This window comes from Lagopus muta, chromosome 11, assembly GCF_023343835.1.
Source record: "Lagopus muta isolate bLagMut1 chromosome 11, bLagMut1 primary, whole genome shotgun sequence".
Classification (NCBI taxonomy): Eukaryota; Metazoa; Chordata; class Aves; order Galliformes; family Phasianidae; genus Lagopus; species Lagopus muta.
In genome coordinates, this window is record NC_064443.1 from 1 (window position 1) to 16,380 (window position 16,380).

The following is a 16,380-nucleotide window of genomic DNA, read 5'->3' on the forward strand; positions in this document are numbered from 1 at the left end:
TACCCTAACCCTAACCTAACCCTAACCCTACCCTAACCCAAAAAACCCTAACCCTAACCCTAAACCCTAACCCTAACCCTAACCCACCCTAACCCTAACCCTAACCCTAACCCTAACCCTAACCCTAACCCTAACCCTAACCCTAACCCTAACCCTAACCCTAACCCTAACCCTAACCCTAACCCTAACCCTAAACCCTAACCCTAACCCTAACCCTAACCCCTAACCCTAACCCTAACCCTAACCCTAACCCTAACCCTAACCCTAACCCTAACCCTAACCCTAACCCTAACCCTAACCCTAACCCTAACCCTAACCCTAACCCTAACCCTAACACCTAACCCTAACCCTAACCCTCCCCTAACCCTAACCCTAACCCTAACCCTAACCCTAACCCTAACCCTAACCCTAACCCTAACCCTAACCCTAACCCTAACCCTAACCCTAACCCTAACCCTAACCCTAACCCTAACCCTAACCCTAACCCTACCCTAACCCTAACCCTAACCCTAACCCTAACAACCCTAACCCTAACCCTAACCCTAAACCCTAACCCTAACCCTAACCCTAACCCTAACCCTAACCCTAACCCTAACCCTAACCCTAACCCTAACCCTAACCCTAACCCTAACCCTAACCCTAACCCTAACCCTAACCCTAACCCTAACCCTAACCCTAACCCTAACCCTAACCCTAACCCTACCCTAACCCTAACCCCTAACCCTACCCCCTACCCCTAACCCCTACCCCTAACCCTACCCCTAACCCTAACCCTACCCCTAACCCTACCCCTAACCCTACCCATAACCCCATAACCCCATAACCCCATAACCCCAAATGTCTAAGTCTAACCCCAAATGTCTAAGTCTAACCCCAAATGTCTAAGTCTAACCCCAAATTCTAAGTCTAACCCCAAAAGTCTAAGTCTAACCCGAAAAATTCTAAGTCTAACCTGAAAAATTCTAAGTCTAACCCCAAAAGTCTAAGTCTAACCCCAAAAGTCTAAGTCTAACCCCAAAAGTCTAAGTCTAAGTCTAACCCCAAAAGTCTAAGTCTAAGTCTAACCCCAAAAGTCTAAGTCTAACCCCAAAAGTCTAAGTCTAAGTCTAACCCCAAAAGTCTAAGTCTAAGTCTAACCCCAAAAGTCTAAGTCTAACCCCAAAAGTCTAAGTCTAACCCCAAAAGTCTAAGTCTAACCCCAAAAGTCTAAGTCTAAGTCTAACCCCAAAAGTCTAAGTCTAACCCCAAAAGTCTAAGTCTATCCCCAAAAGTCTAAGTCTAACCCCAAAAGTCTAAGTCTAAGTCTAACCCCAAAAGTCTAAGTCTAACCCCAAAAGTCTAAGTCTAAGTCTAACCCCAAAAGTCTAAGTCTAAGTCTAACCCCAAAAGTCTAAGTCTAACCCCAAAAGTCTAAGTCTAAGTCTAACCCCAAAAGTCTAAGTCTAAGTCTAACCCCAAAAGTCTAAGTCTAACCCAAAAAGTCTAAGTCTAACCCCAAAAGTCTAAGTCTAACCCCAAAAGTCTAAGTCTAAGTCTAACCCGAAAAGTCTAAGTCTAACCCAAAAAAAGTCTAAGTCTAACCCCAAAAGTCTAAGTCTAACCCCAAAAGTCTAAGTCTAAGTCTAACCCCAAAAGTCTAAGTCTAAGTCTAACCCGAAAAGTCTAAGTCTAACCCGAAAAGTCTAAGTCTACCCCATGTCTAAGTCTACCACCCTCCACACCTACCTTTCTCACCTATGTTCCAGTGTCCTTCAAGTCCTTGCCGTGACAAAGCAAGACACACAACGTACGTGCATTGTTTAACTATTTGTTTATTACAGCACTGTTTCCACAAGGCAGGACTCATACAATCATATACATGTATGTATATACACGCTATACCAGCAACAATGCATTGAGAAGCAGAACATGTAATGAATAGGGGTCTGTGATTCCCCAACTTAGTTTATAGGCACAGCATCCACACATTCTGTACAAGGCACAACACAGTTTACAGGCGCAACATAACACATATTGCGTACATGGCACGACGCAATTTACAGGTGCAGCACACACATATGCAGTACAGCTGTAACACATGGTTCACATAGACGTCATACCAACCAGAGAAAGGGTACAAACCCACCATACCCCATTAGTGACACCACATTTGTGAGAACACACCTCAAAAGCAGTGCAGATCTCAGCCCATCCAAAGACATTGCAATTCTCAGAACGGCCACAAAGGGGCGCGAGTCTCAGACTGGCCGGGAGGAACAAAATCGCCTCCACCGGCCCTTGGTTACGGGGTTGGGTTAGCCCTGCGCTAGAACAAACAAAGCAAAGCTAACCCAACCCCGTAAGCAAGGCAAACTTAAAGCCAATTTGGTTTACATAATTTGGATGTAAAACTAAAGCCAATTTGGTTTACAATAATTGAGTGTAAAGCTAAAGCCAATTTGATTGAAGTCAAGTGAATGTAAAGCTAAAGCCAATTTGGTTGAAATAAGTTGAATGCAAAACCAAAGCCAATTTGGTTGATGCAAAATGACTGCAAGGCTAAAGCCAATTTGGTTGAGATTAATTGAATGCAGACACTGAAATCAGCACAGATCATCAAATGGCCACAAGGGGGCGCAAGTCTCAGACTGGCCGGGAAGGAACAAAATCGCCTCCACCGGCCCTTGGTTACGGGGTTGGGTTAGCCCTGCGCTAGAACAAACAAAGCAAAGCTAACCCAACCCCGTAAGCAAGGCAAACTTAAAGCCAATTTGGTTTACATTAATTGGATGTAAAACTAAAGCCAATTTGGTTTACATTAATTGGATGTAAAACTAAAGCCAATTTGATTGAAGTCAATTGAATGTAAAACTAAAGCCAATTTGGTTGAAATAAGTTGAATGCAAAGCCAAAGCCAATTTGATTGAGATTAATTGAATGCAGACGCTGAAATCAGCACAGATCATCAAATGGCCACAAGGGGGCACAAGTCTCAGACTGGCCGGGAAGGAACAAAATCGCCTCCACCGGCCCTTGGTTACGGGGTTGGGTTAGCCCTGCGCTAGAACAAACAAAGCAAAGCTAACCCAACCCCGTAAGCAAGGCAATGCTAAAGCCAATTTGGTTTACATTAATTGGATGTAAAACTAAAGCCAATTTGGTTTACATTTAATTAGATGTAAAACTAAGTCAACTTGGCTTACAATAATTGAGTGTAAAGCTAAAGCCAATTTGATTGAAGTCAAGTGAATGTAAAACTAAAGCCAATTTGGTTGATGCAAAATGACTGCAAGGCTAAAGCCAAGTTGGTTGAGATTAATTGAATGCAGATGCCGAAATCAGCGCAACTCTTCAAATGGCCACAAGGGGGCACGAGTCTCAGACTGGCCGGGAGGAACAAAATCGCCTCCACCGGCCCTTGGTTACGGGGTTGGGTTAGCCCTGCGCTAGAACAAACAAAGCAAAGCTAACCCAACCCCGTAAGCAAGGCAAACTTAAAGCCAATTTGGTTTACATAATTTGGATGTAAAACTAAAGCCAATTTGGTTTACAATAATTGAGTGTAAAGCTAAAGCCAATTTGATTGAAGTCAAGTGAATGTAAAACTAAAGCCAATTTGGTTGAAATAAGTTGAATGCAAAACCAAAGCCAATTTGGTTGATGCAAAATGACTGCAAGGCTAAAGCCAATTTGGTTGAGATTAATTGAATGCAGACACTGAAATCAGCACAGATCATCAAATGGCCACAAGGGGGCGCAAGTCTCAGACTGGCCGGGAAGGAACAAAATCGCCTCCGCCGGCCCTTGGTTACGGGGTTGGGTTAGCCCTGCGCTAGAACAAACAAAGCAAAGCTAACCCAACCCCGTAAGCAAGGCAAACTTAAAGCCAATTTGGTTTACATTTAATTGCATGTAAAGCTAAAGCCAATTTGGTTTACATTAATTGGATGTAAAACTAAAGCCAATTTGGTTTACATTAATTGAATGTAAAGCTAAAGCCAATTTGGTTGAAGTCAATTGAATGCAGACGCTGAAATCAGCGCAACTCTCAAAATGGCCACAAAGGGGCACGAGTCTGAAAGTGGCCAGGAAGGAATGCAGATGGCATCAGAAGGAAGCGTTGATTGGCCTGGGAGCAGAAGGGCCCTCAGGAAGGGTGCGGGTGGGTTGGATCGCTGGGCTGAAGCTGATGGGATGAACTGTAATGAGACCGAGTGCCGCATCCCACACGTTGCCTGCGATGATCTTGGTGGGGGCTTGTGACAGAGTGACAGGAAGATCATGGAAATCATGGAAAGGGAACGGAGTGGGGATTCGGGTAACAGCTCAACTGAACTGAGCTGGCGGTGACTGTGGGAGGCCAGGAAAGCCAATGGCATCGCAGGGGGGAAGTCATCGACTGGAAGCATCGAAGGCATCTTCACCTGTAATACAGAGACATGCTTTAGAAGGAGGAACGCTGAGACCCAAACTGTGCTCACCGTCAGCCCACCCCCACAAAACGTGGAAGCCAAACACCACTCCAAGAAATGGCTTCAGAGTAAGGTTAGGAGTATTTAACAGGAAAGGTGTTAGGGTTAGGTACATCAGAATTAGGGTTAGAGTGACCGTTAGGGAAGGCCAAGGCAAAGGCAGGAGCAAAAGGCAAGGAGAACAGCCGAGGGAACGCCAAAACAGAGGGCAAAGGCAAAGGGATGGGAAAGGCTTGGAGAATGCCAAAAGTTGCGTCATAGGTCAGGCCCAAGGAGAAGGCCACAGAGAACACCAGAACAGAGACCAAAGAGATCAACGCAGAAGGCCAAAATGGAGGGCGAGGTCCGTGAGAACGCTGCAGGGAAGGCCGATGCAGAAGGTCAAGGGCAATGGCCAAAGAGAATGCAGCACAAAAGGCCAAAACCAAAGGCAAAGAGAATGCTGTAGGAGAAGACAAAACAAGAGGCCAAAGGGAATGTGGCAAAGAAGGCCAGGAGCAATGGCCAAAGAGAACGTGGAAGGGGACACCAAAATCAAAGGCCAAAGAGAACACTGCAGGGAATGCCAGAACAGGAGGCCAAAGGGAATGTGGCAAAGATGGCCGAGGGCAAAGGCCAAAGAGAACGCAGCCAGGAGCGCCAAAACTGAAGGCCAAAATAATGTTGCAGGGAACGCCAGAATGGGAGGCAAAGGGAACGTGGCAAAGAAGGCCAAGGACAAAGGCCAAGGGAATGTGGCACAGATGGCCAGAACCAAAGGCCAAAGAGAACACAGCGAAGGTGGCCAAGGGCAAATGGCCAAGAGAATGCCACAGGGAACGCCAAAACAGGAGGGCAAGAGAACGCAGCAGGAAAAGCCAAGGGCAAGGAGAATGCTGCAGGGAAAGGCTGGAGGCAAGGAGAACACGGAAAGAAAAGGACAGGCAGCATTCAGGACACCATGAAGTGCAGAAATGAGCTCTGGGAACCCTACCTTGTGTCTCAGTAAGTAATGAGTAAACACTGGTGGGTGAGCATTGCCCTTACCTGCTGGGCAGACAATTACCAGGCAGCAAAGTGGGGTTCCGGGGCGTTCCAGGAAATGCAGATTCCGGTTCCTGCTGCTGTCATCAAGAGCCGCACATCTCCATGCTGTCCTTACAGCACTCAGGAAAGGGAACGGAGCAGGGATTCAGGTAACGGCTGGACTGAACCGAGCAGGCGGTGAGTGCGGGAGGACTGGAAAGACGATGGCATCGCAGGGGGGAAGCCATCAACTGGAAGCATCGAAGGCATCTTCACCTGTAATACAGAGACACGCTTTAGAAGGAGGAACGCTGAGACAGAAACGATGCTCAGTCAGCCCACCCACAAAACATGGAAGCCAAACACGGCTCCAAGAAATGGCTTCAGAGTAAGGTTAGGAGTATTTAACAGGGAAGCTGTGGGGCTTTTGTTAGTATTACACAGAAGGTTACAGAGGGGTTCAGTGCCCAACTGAAAGCACTATGGAAGGTGCAGGGTTAATTTGCACAGGTATCTATACAGTCATGGCTGCAATTCACACTACATTTGGGGTTCAGAGCTTAGGGTTGGGGAGAAGGTATTGAGGTTAGGGTTATTAGGATCGTGCTCATAGTGAGCGATAGGGAAGGCCAAGGCAAAGGTAAGAGCAAAAGGCAAGGAGAACAGCAGAGGGAACGCCAAAACGGAGGGCAAAGGCATGGACGACATCCAAGGGAAGGCAACGTCAAAGGCAAAGGGAAGGCAAAGGCAGGGAGAGCACTGAAGAGAAAGCCTCGTCACAGGCCAGGCCTGAGGAGAAGGCCGCAGAGAACGCCAAAACAGAGACAAAAGAAAACAAATCAGGGAAAGCCAAAATGGAGGGCAAGGTCCATGAGAACGCTGCATGGAAGGCCAACGCAGAAGGCCAAGGGCAATGGCCAAAGAGAACATGGAAGGGAACGCCAAAACCAAAGGCCAAAGAGAACGCCATAAGGGATGCCAAAACAAGAGGCCAAAGGGAATGTGGCAAAGAAGGCTGAGGGCAATGGCCAAAGAGAACGCAGCCAGGAGCGCCAAAACTGAAGGCCAAAGAGAATGTTGTAGGGAATGCCAGAACAGAAGGCAAAGGGAACGTGGCAAAGAAGGCCAAGGACAAAGGCCAAGGGAATGTGGCACAGATGGCCAGAACCAAAGGCCAAAGAGAACGCAGCAAAGGTGGCCAAGGGCAAATGGCCAAGAGAATGCCACAGGGAACGCCAAAACAGGAGGGCAAGAGAATGCAGTAGGGAACAGCGAGGGCAAGGAGAACACAGCAGGGAAAGGCTGGAGGTGAGGAGAACACAGAAAGAAAAGGACAGACAGCATTCAGGACACCATGAAGTGCAGAAATGAGCTCTGGGAACCCTACCTTGTGTCTCAGTAAGTAATGAGTATACAATGGTGGGTGAGCACTGCCCTTACCTGCTGGGCAGACAATTACCGGCCAGCAAAGCGAGGTTCCGGGGCATTCCAGGAAATGCAGATTCCAGTTTCTGCTGCTGCCATGAAGAGCCGCGCATCTCCGTGCTGTCCTTAAAGTGCTCAGGAGCAACGCAGCTCTGCTGCCACCTGTGGGACACAATGCAGTAATGAAGGCGCTGCCCCGCATGTGTGGGGCTCCACCCTGAGCACATTGCTGTAATGATGACACAAGGATTGTAATTAATTATAATTATAATTAACATTAGGGATATAATTAATGTTATTCATAGGGTTGAAGTTACAGTTGGTCTAACATCAGTATTCTGCACTACAATCACAATTAAGGTTATTTGACAAAAAACATGAGGCATTATTTTTAAGGCAGCATTCAGGTTAAGAGACATTTTCAACACTGCGTTAAGGGTTTGGTTTACAGATACGCTGCAGGTTAACACAATTATCATTAGAACTCCCATTCAGCTACAGGTTCCGGTCAAGGTTAACTTTAATGTTGCCTCCCAGCTAATCCCAGAGTGCCGAAGACAAGCAGAACTCCCAGGGCAGGCAAAGGGAAGGAGAACTCTCATGGAAAACCAAGGTAAATGCGAAGAAAACAGCCAAGCTAAGGCAAGGGCAAAAGCAAAGAGAGCACCAATGGAAAGCCAAGGTGAGGGCAAGGAGAACGCAACAGGAAAGGTCAGAATACAGCCAAAGAGAACACAGCAGGAAAGGCCAAGGGCAAAGGCCAAGAGAATGCAGCACAAAATGCCAAAACAAAAGGACAAGGGAACACAACGTGGAATGCCCAGGCAAGGGCTAAGAAAACATGGCAGGAAAAGCCAAAATAGGAGGGCAAGAGAACGCGGCAAAGAAGGCCAATGCAGAATGTGGCTGGAACAGCAAGTTAGGAGGTCAAAGAGAATGCTGCAGGGAATGCCCAGGCAAGGGCCAAGACAATGTGGCAGGAAATGCCAAAACAGGAGGCCAAAGAGAATGCTGCCGGGAACGCCAAAACTGAATGCTGAAGAGGATGTGGCAACAGAAAGCCAAGGGCAATGGCCAAGAGATGTGGCATAGAACACAAAAACAGGAGGGCAAGGGCCAAGAGAACGTTGAAGGAAATGCCCAGGATGATGGCCAAGAGAACACGGCAAGAAACGCCAAAACAGGAGGGCAGGAGAACGCAGCAGGGAACACCAAAACTGAATGCCGAAGTGAATGTGGCAAAGAAAGCCAAGGGCAATGGCCAAGAGAACCCAGCATGGAACACAAAAACAGGAGGGCAAGAGAATGCCCAGCCAATGGCAACGGCTAAGAGAACATGGAAGGAATTACCAAAACAGGAGGGCGAGAGAACGCAGTACAGAACGCCAAAACTGAACACTGAAGTGAATCCAGCAAAGAAAGCCAAGGGCAACGGCCAAATGAACGTGGCATGGAACACAAAAACAGGAGGGCAAGAGAATGCAGTAGGGAACAGCAAGGGCAAAGGGAAGGAAAACACTGCAGTGAAAGGCCAGAGACAAAGAGAACACAGGAAGAAAAGGACAGGCAGCATCCAGGGCACCATAAAGTGCAATGAAGAGCTCTGGGAGCACCGTGTTGTGCCGTGCTATGGAGTGGGTAAACACTGATGGGTGAGCATTGCCCTTACCTGCTGGGCAGACAATTACCAGCCAGCAAAGCGAGGCTCTGGGGCATTCCAGGAAATGCAGATTCCGGTTCCTTGCTGTTCCCATGAAGAGCCACGCATCTCCATGCAGTCGTTACGGCACTCGGGAGCGCTGCAACTCCGCAGCCACCTGTGGGACACAATGCAGTAATGAAGGCACTGCCCTACAGATGTGCCTCTTTCACAAACCTGCACTCCTTTCCCTGATCAATGTGGCTGCACTCTGTGCGTGATGCTGCTTACCAGCAGCACTGCAGCTGGGAACAACAGACAAGGAGAAGGCTCAGGTACCCAACAATATCCATCTTCCATCTTCTCTGATAACTGCTCATTATACACTGCTCTCACCTTCGGTTTGGTAGGTGGGGATTGAGGAAGCAATGCCGGTCCCACAGACCCCTCCCTATCCCACACTGTGATGGCAGATCAGGATCTGGACCACCTGAGAACCTGACATCCAGGAGTCTTTGGGTCCTGATGAGACGAGTCCCAGAGCCCTGAGGGAATTCACCGCTGCAGTCACCGAGCCACTCGCAGTGGTATTTGAGAAGTCAAGGCAGTCAGGTGAAGTCCCTGGTGAGCAGAAAAAAGGCAACAGCACAGCTGTTACTGCAGATATAAAGTGTGACCCTGGGAACCACCAACGTGTCAGTCTCACCTCTGTGCTGCAAAAAATCGAGGAGCAGATCCTCCTGGAAGTGACTCTGAAGCACACGTTCCAGTGCGTCACCACCCTCTGTGTGAAAAGCTTCCTCCTAATAACCAACCTAAACCTCCCCTGTTTCAGTTTAAAATCATTTCCCCTTGTCCTATCACGATCCACCCTCGTAAACAGCCGTTCCCCTTCCTGCTGTTCCCCCTTCAAGTACTGTGAGGCTGCAATGAGTTCGCCCCCAAGCCTTCTCTTCTCCAGGCTGAACAACCCCACTTCCCTCAACCTTTCCTTGTAGGAGAGCTGCTCCAACCGTCTGCTCATCTCAGTGCCTCCTCTGGACCCGCTCCATGAGCTCCACGTCCTTCCTGTGCTGGGGGCCCCAGGCCTGGATGCAGCACTGCAGATGAAGCCTCACAAGAGCCGAGCAGATGGGGACGATCACCTCCCTCTCCCTGCTGGCCGCTCCTCTTTTAACGCAGCCCAGAACACAGCTGGCCTTCCAGGCTGCAAGCACGCTCTGCTGGCTGATGTCCACTCATGGATGCCAGCTCATCCACCGGGAGCCGCAAGTCCTTCTCTGTGGGGCTGCTCTCAAGGTGTTCTTTGCTGAGTTTGTACAAACACCTGGGATTGCCCCTTCATCAGTGACATTGACAGTGGGGCTGAGTGCACCCTAATGACACCGAGCTGTGGGGTGCAGTGACACACTAGAGGGACAACGCCATCCAGAGGGACCTCAACAGGCTGAGTAGTGGCACTCAGCGATGTACCTTCCTGGCCCAGAAAGCCAACCGTACGCTGGGCTCCATCCAAAGATGTGTGGTCAGCAGGCGAAGGGAGCTGGTCCTGCCCTTCTGCTCTGCGCTGTGAGGCCTCACCTGGAGGTGCTGTGTCTGGATGTGGATGTCCGCAGCACAGGACAGACGTGGAGCTGTTGGAGAACATCCAGAGAACAGCCACAAATATGAACTGAGGGATGGAACGCCTTTCCTATAAAGAGAGAGAGCTGGAGCTGTTCAGCCTGCAGAAGTGAAGGCTCCAAGGTGATCTGGTAACAGCCTTTCAACACCCGAAGGGAAGAACAAGGAAAGATTTAGCCTAGATATAAAGAAAATCTGGTACAGTGAGGGTGGTGACACAGCAGAACAGGTTACCCAGACATGTGATGGATGCCCCGTCCCTTCCAAGGTGAGGCTGGGTCAGCCTCTGGGCAGCCAGATCTGGCTGTGGATGTTCCTGTTCATTGTGTGGCAGTTGGACGAGATCACCACCAATGGTACCAAGTACTCTGGCTAGGATAATCCACATCCATCAGAGCCTCTCTGGGCCAGTCCCAGTATTCAGCAGAGCAGGGGCTTCACTTCATCACACTGGGGTGATACTGAGTACAGCAGTCCAGAAGAGGACAATCCTTGGCTTTCTATAAAGACGAAGATTTATTACACCTAAGGGTGCACAGAACGCCCTTAAACAACTCTGCATGGTTGGAAGCAGTGCATAACAGCCCTGAAATAAAGGAAGAATAAGTTACCCCATTCCAAAGATGAACACTCAGCCCACACTGCCAAGGAAGCAGTCTCCAGGTAGAGATGCTGCCCTTACGGCTTCCACCCCTTAAAAGTGGTCAGGATTAAAAAAAAAAAAAAAAAAAAAAGGGAGAATGCAGCCCTGAAATAAAGAAAAAACAAAGAAACCACTTACACCCTTCTCAAAGGCCAAAACTCACCCCTGCTCCACAGGAGACAGTCTCCAGAGATCAATGCTGCCCTTACATCTGCCAGCACTTCAATGTGGTCAGGATGCCCCAAAAACAGGAAAGGTCACAGTCCTAAAACAAGAAGGAATGACTCACCCTTTCTCAAGGACCAGAGCTCATCCCACACTCCCAAGGAGACGGTCTCTAAAGACAGATACCACCTTAAAGGCTGCCAGCCCTTAAGTGGGGTCAGGATCCCCCCAACAACAAGATATTGCAACCCTGGAATAAAGAATCACTCACCCAGTTTCAAGGGTTCACCCCACGCTCTAAAGGAAGCAATCTCCAGGTGCAGTTGCTGCTCCTTCTGCTGACAGACCTTAAATGTGGTCAGGAGCCCCCAGAAAGTGAAATTACAATCCAGCAGTAAAGAAGAAATCAATGACCCCATTCCAAAAACAAACAGCCCACATCCCAAAGGAAGGAGCCTCCATGCAGAGATGCTGCCCTCACAGCTTCCAGCCCTTAAAAGTGGTCAGGATCCCCCAAAAGGGAAAGACCAGAGCCCCGCAATAAAGCAGCAGTCACTCACCCCATTCCAAAGGGCAGAACTCACTCCCAATACTTCCAAGGAGGCAGTTCCCAAGCAGAATGCTGCTCTGTCTGTTCCCAGCCCTTAAATATGGGCAGGGAGGGGGTGGAGCCAAGCTCAGCCCTATCCGGTCCCACAGGTAAATTGCTTCCACCTGTGCTGGCAGGGCTGGCCACACCCCTCACCAGGTGCTCAATCACTGCTTCAGACCGTAAACAACAACAAAAAAAGACTAATTACAAGCAGGTGATTGGATCTGCCTGTCCGGCAAGGGAGTTTGATCAAAGGATGAGAAACAATGGCATGCATATTTTGATTGAAGTCTGTCCTCAAAAGCATTCAGTAAAATTTCTAATAGATAGGGGAGCACAAATTTCAGTATGATACAGCACACAAATTTCAGTACTGATACAGCAAGATGCTGAACAGCTGTGTGTGCAGCCTGGATGGCAGAGTTGAGATTACCGGTGTGATCGGAGCGAGCTCTGTTTGCCAAACTAGTGGGGACAGCTTGTGGCTCTCCAGTGAGAAACGTGTCGCCTACTTTCTTTGCAATTAAAGCCCATTGTGAAAACAATTCAGGATTTGACATAATCAGTGGGTGAACCTGGCACCTGCCTGTATGGCAGTGTGTGGCCTTTTGAGTCAAGTTTCAATCCCAGACTCCAAAGAAATAGGCAGGCTGCAGCGTGTGCACTTTACGCAGCCCCCGTGCTCCCTGAAGCAGGGGTCGCTAACATACCACTGTACCCCATTTCTGCTGCAGCATGATGTGGGATTTCTGAACTCATAGCAGGTTTGGAAAAAAGACAAATCGTTTCCAGAACAGATTCCCCACATAACTCGTTGTCATCTGGTTTGGAAACCAGATGGAAGGTGGTGATTAATAATCAATTATCGGTGTCTGAAAGCTTATACAGCCCCGCTAGGAGCTGCTGTCCCAAACCTTGCTTACTTGGCAAGCAAGTTGGGGTGATGCCATGGAGTGATGCTGGGATGACACTGGGGTGATGTTGTGGACTGAGCCTGGAGAGTGACGCTCGGGGTGATGCTGGGGTATTGCGGGTGGGGGGGGGGGGGGGGGGGAATCAGAGAGAGAGAGATACTCGATGGAGACACTGGGGTGACTTAGTGTGATGTTGGGGGGTGACATTGCTGGCACGACTCTGGGAGTGACATTGGGGTGACACTGGAGAGTGATTCTGAAGTGTCATTGTAGTGGCATGGGTTATGTTGGGGCTTTTTGGGGAGGAAGGGTGGGTGACATCAGGGAGTGAACACTGGGTGGTGACGTTGTTGGGGTGTTATATTGGGGACCTAACGGCCCCTGACTGAAGAATGATCCTGGAATTGAATAAGGTATTTTGGCAGTTTTAAGGGAGTTGATATTTGTGGCTGTGGCTGCAAATGTTTTGTACAGAGAGCTGTCCCTGGTATTTGGTCTTGTTCTTGCGAAGACTTGTTTTGCAAGCCGATGTTCCAGCTGGGCTCTTGTATGGGAACTGCTGAGTCATGGCCTGAACCTCTGATTGATCACCTGAGGCGAGCCATGAGGCAGCCAGAGGAGCACAGGTGAAGGCAATTCAATTCACCTGTGCTGCCAGAAGGGGTGGAGCCAGGCTGCCCCCTCCTAGAGCTATTTAAGAGCTGGCTGCCAGGGGGGAAGGGTTTCTGCTGGAGATCTGCTCTGCTAGAGTTTCGTGAGTGAGCCCAGGATAGGGGTAAGCCTTCTATTTATTCTATTTTGTTGTCGTAGTCTGCTTTGCCTAACTGTCTTGTTCATTTTGTGATTATAGCATCCTAAAATTCTTAGATTGTAAAGCTCTGTATCATGTACTGGCTGAACGGGTACAGCATGCAAGTGGATCAAACCCTACAGACCCTGGGGAGAATGAAAGTGGGAGAAAGAGTGGAAGTGTGCTTTGAAGCAGGGGATGCCCTGCTAGTGATGCTGATCAAATCCGCTGCTGGCATGTTCCTTCTCTCTCCTTTTCTGTGGCTTGCTATCTCTCAAGGGTCAGATAGTAATAGCATACTTGCTTAGGGAGATTCTGCTTCCCACTTAATGGAATCCTCTAAAATTTTAGAGTGACACCTAGAGGGAGTGACACAGTGGTTATGTTGGAGTGATGTTGGGGTGTCAATAGGATAGATGTTAGGGAGTAGCATGATAGGGTGACATCATTGGGAGTGATGTTGGAGTACCACAGGGATTTAACGTGAATGACTGGTTCTGGGGTGAGAGTGTTGGGGTGACACTGGGGAATGACAATGTTGGAGTGATGCTGAGGGTGGATACTGTGGTGACGGTGAGGGGTGACATTAGGAAGTGACTCCAGGGTGACATTGTTGGGTTGGCACTGGTGGGTGATGTTGGGATGAAAGGGGGGTGATGTGAAGGAGTAATGCTGGGGGATTGATGCTAGAGCATCCCTGGGGGGTAACATCAGGGAGTGTTGGCGCTGATATTTGGAATGAAATAATGAGGTTTTGGGAACTCAATTTGGGGTGAATTAGCAAGGACGTGAACCTGGAGTTTGGTGTGAAATATTGATGGTTTGTGTCTGGAATATGACGTGAAATGGGCTTTGGAGCTTATTTGGATGGCAGTTTTCAGCGTAAAAAATGCTCTTTACAGTTTCCTTGCAGGAAGAGAATAAAGAAAAGTCTGCTTTCACACAGGAGGGAATATGATATACCTTTAGCTGATTCCCACAGGGGTGTACATATTCTCCCACTATTGCTCAAGCCACCTCAGTGAACTTTGACAGAGTTTCACTGCCTTAGGATGTGTATCCATGTGTAGATGATATTTAATTGCAAGCTCATACTCTGGAAAGGTGGGGGAAGTGGCAGCAGCACTAGATGACTGAGAATTTGAGATTCCACCTGCAAACTGTCAGGGGCTAAGTAAAGGAGTGAAACTTTAAGGCAGCAAAGGCCAGCAAAATTGTGCAAACTTGACTGAACCAAAGCGGAGATATGGGAAACCAGTGTGAACAGAAGCAAAGCTGTGCAAAATCTTACAAAACCACGTGAACTTCATGGAATCTCAGTGAAGACCAGTGATCCTGCAAAGTCTTCAGTGAACCAGGGCGGACTTCTGCAAAGCCCAGTGAAGATCCACAAGCCTGTACAAAAATACCGTGAATCCGCATGGACAGTACAAGGAACCCAAGTGAAAACCCACAACATTGTGCGTCCTTTGCTTTATTCAGGTTTGTTATCTGGCAATGCAGCCCAGCTGGATAAGGCTCTTGTAGACTGGTAGTATTTTCTTCAGGAACACTGAAATCTGAATCAGTGGGACATCGTCCATGATCTATTATCCAACTCTTACCTTCTCCTCCCCTGGTTTCTCATTGCCTGAGCACTTCAGGTTCACAGAAGATGAAAATGAAAAGAAAAAAGGAAAAGGAAAACGGAAACGAAAAAAGGGGAATAAAAATGAAAAAAGAGAAAAGGAAAGGAGAAAAGAACGATGTAGAAAAAGAAAGAAAGAGAAATAACTAGAATTATTAAAAGGAACATTATTAGAAAAAGAAAAAAGAATTTGAAATACAATGAGGACAGGAAAAAGGCGAGGAAAAAGACAAAATAATTGGAATTAGGAAAATAAATAGAAAACGAATTGGAAATAGAACTAGAAGAAGAATTGGAAAAGGCAGAGGAAAAAGAACTGGAATTAGAAAAAGAATTACAAAAATAAAAAGGAAAAAGAAAACCAATTAGGGAAAAAAATATTAGAAAAGGAAAAAAATCAAGAATTAGAAAAAGCAAAAGAATTAGAAAAAGAATTAGGAAATAAGACAAAAAGAATTAGAAAAAGAGTAAGAAACAGAAAAACAAGAAAAGGGGAGAAGAAAAAGGTGAAGAAAATATTATAAAAATAATTTGAAATAGAAAAGAAAGAAAATAAATTAGAAAATGAAAGAGAAAAACAATTAGAAAATGAAAAAACGAGGACAAATTAGGATTAGAATGAGAATTGGAAAAAGATAAGGAACTGGAAAAAAATGGGAAATGAGAAAGAATTAGAAAAAAATATTAGAAAAGGAATTGGAAAAGGAGCTAAAAGTAGAAAGACAAAAAAAAGAGGGAAAAAATAAAGGAAAATGGAAAAGTGAGAAAAAAGTCTAGAAAAAGAACTAGAAATAGAACAATGAAAAATAATAAGAAAAAAGAGAATAATTAGAAAAAATAGAAGAAGAATTAGAAAAAGAATTAGAGAGAGAAAAACAAGAATATGGAAAAGAAGATGAAAAGAAAAGGAATTGTATAAAAAGGAATTGAGAAAAGAAAAAATGGAAAAAAATAGATGAAAAATTGGAAAGAGAACTGGAAATGGAAACAGAGCTGGAAAAAGAATTGGAAAATGAAAAAGAAGAGAAAGGAAACAAAAGCACTAGAGCAAGAGAAAGAATATGAAAAGAAAAGGAATTAGAAAAAGAAAACCAATGGATAAAGAAAAACGAGAAGAATTAGAACGATAATTGGAAAAGGAAAAAACTGCAAAAAGAAAAACCCGGAAACAGAAAAAGAGCTGGAAAAAGATTGAGAAAAATAAAATGAATTAGAAAAAGGAAAAATATAAAGAAAAAATAGAAAGATAACAAGATTTACAATGAAAAGTAGAAAAATATTTAGAATCTGAAAAAAAAGAAACAATCAAAAAGAACAGAAAAAAATAGAAAATGAATTAGAAAATTAATTTAAAAAATTAGAAAAAATTGGAAAATGTAAAAGAAAAAACTGAAACAGAAAAATGAAAAAGACATGGAACAGGGAAAAGATGTGGAACAGGGAAAAGAAAAAGTACCACAATTAGAAAAAGAGTTGGAGTTAGAAAAAAATTGAAATAGAAAAAAG

General features: G+C 46.4%; 1 long non-coding RNA gene across 4 annotated transcripts; it reads right to left on the reverse strand.

The window, feature by feature from the left end:
* Positions 1–2,781: 2,781 nt before the first annotated feature.
* LOC125698672 (uncharacterized) lies at positions 2,782–11,561 on the reverse strand. Of its 4 annotated transcripts, none has more exons than XR_007379257.1 (8): positions 11,512–11,559; positions 11,223–11,298; positions 10,950–11,051; positions 9,011–9,141; positions 8,551–8,698; positions 6,916–7,043; positions 5,478–5,732; positions 2,782–4,403 (listed from the first exon to the last, which is right to left on the reverse strand). It is a non-coding gene; the product is annotated as an uncharacterized LOC125698672 (long non-coding RNA). The 4 variants fall into 4 exon arrangements; XR_007379254.1 differs by having other exon boundaries at positions 6,897–7,043; XR_007379255.1 differs by lacking the exon at positions 11,223–11,298 and having other exon boundaries at positions 6,897–7,043; positions 11,512–11,561.
* Between the last annotated feature and the right edge of the window lie 4,819 nt (positions 11,562–16,380).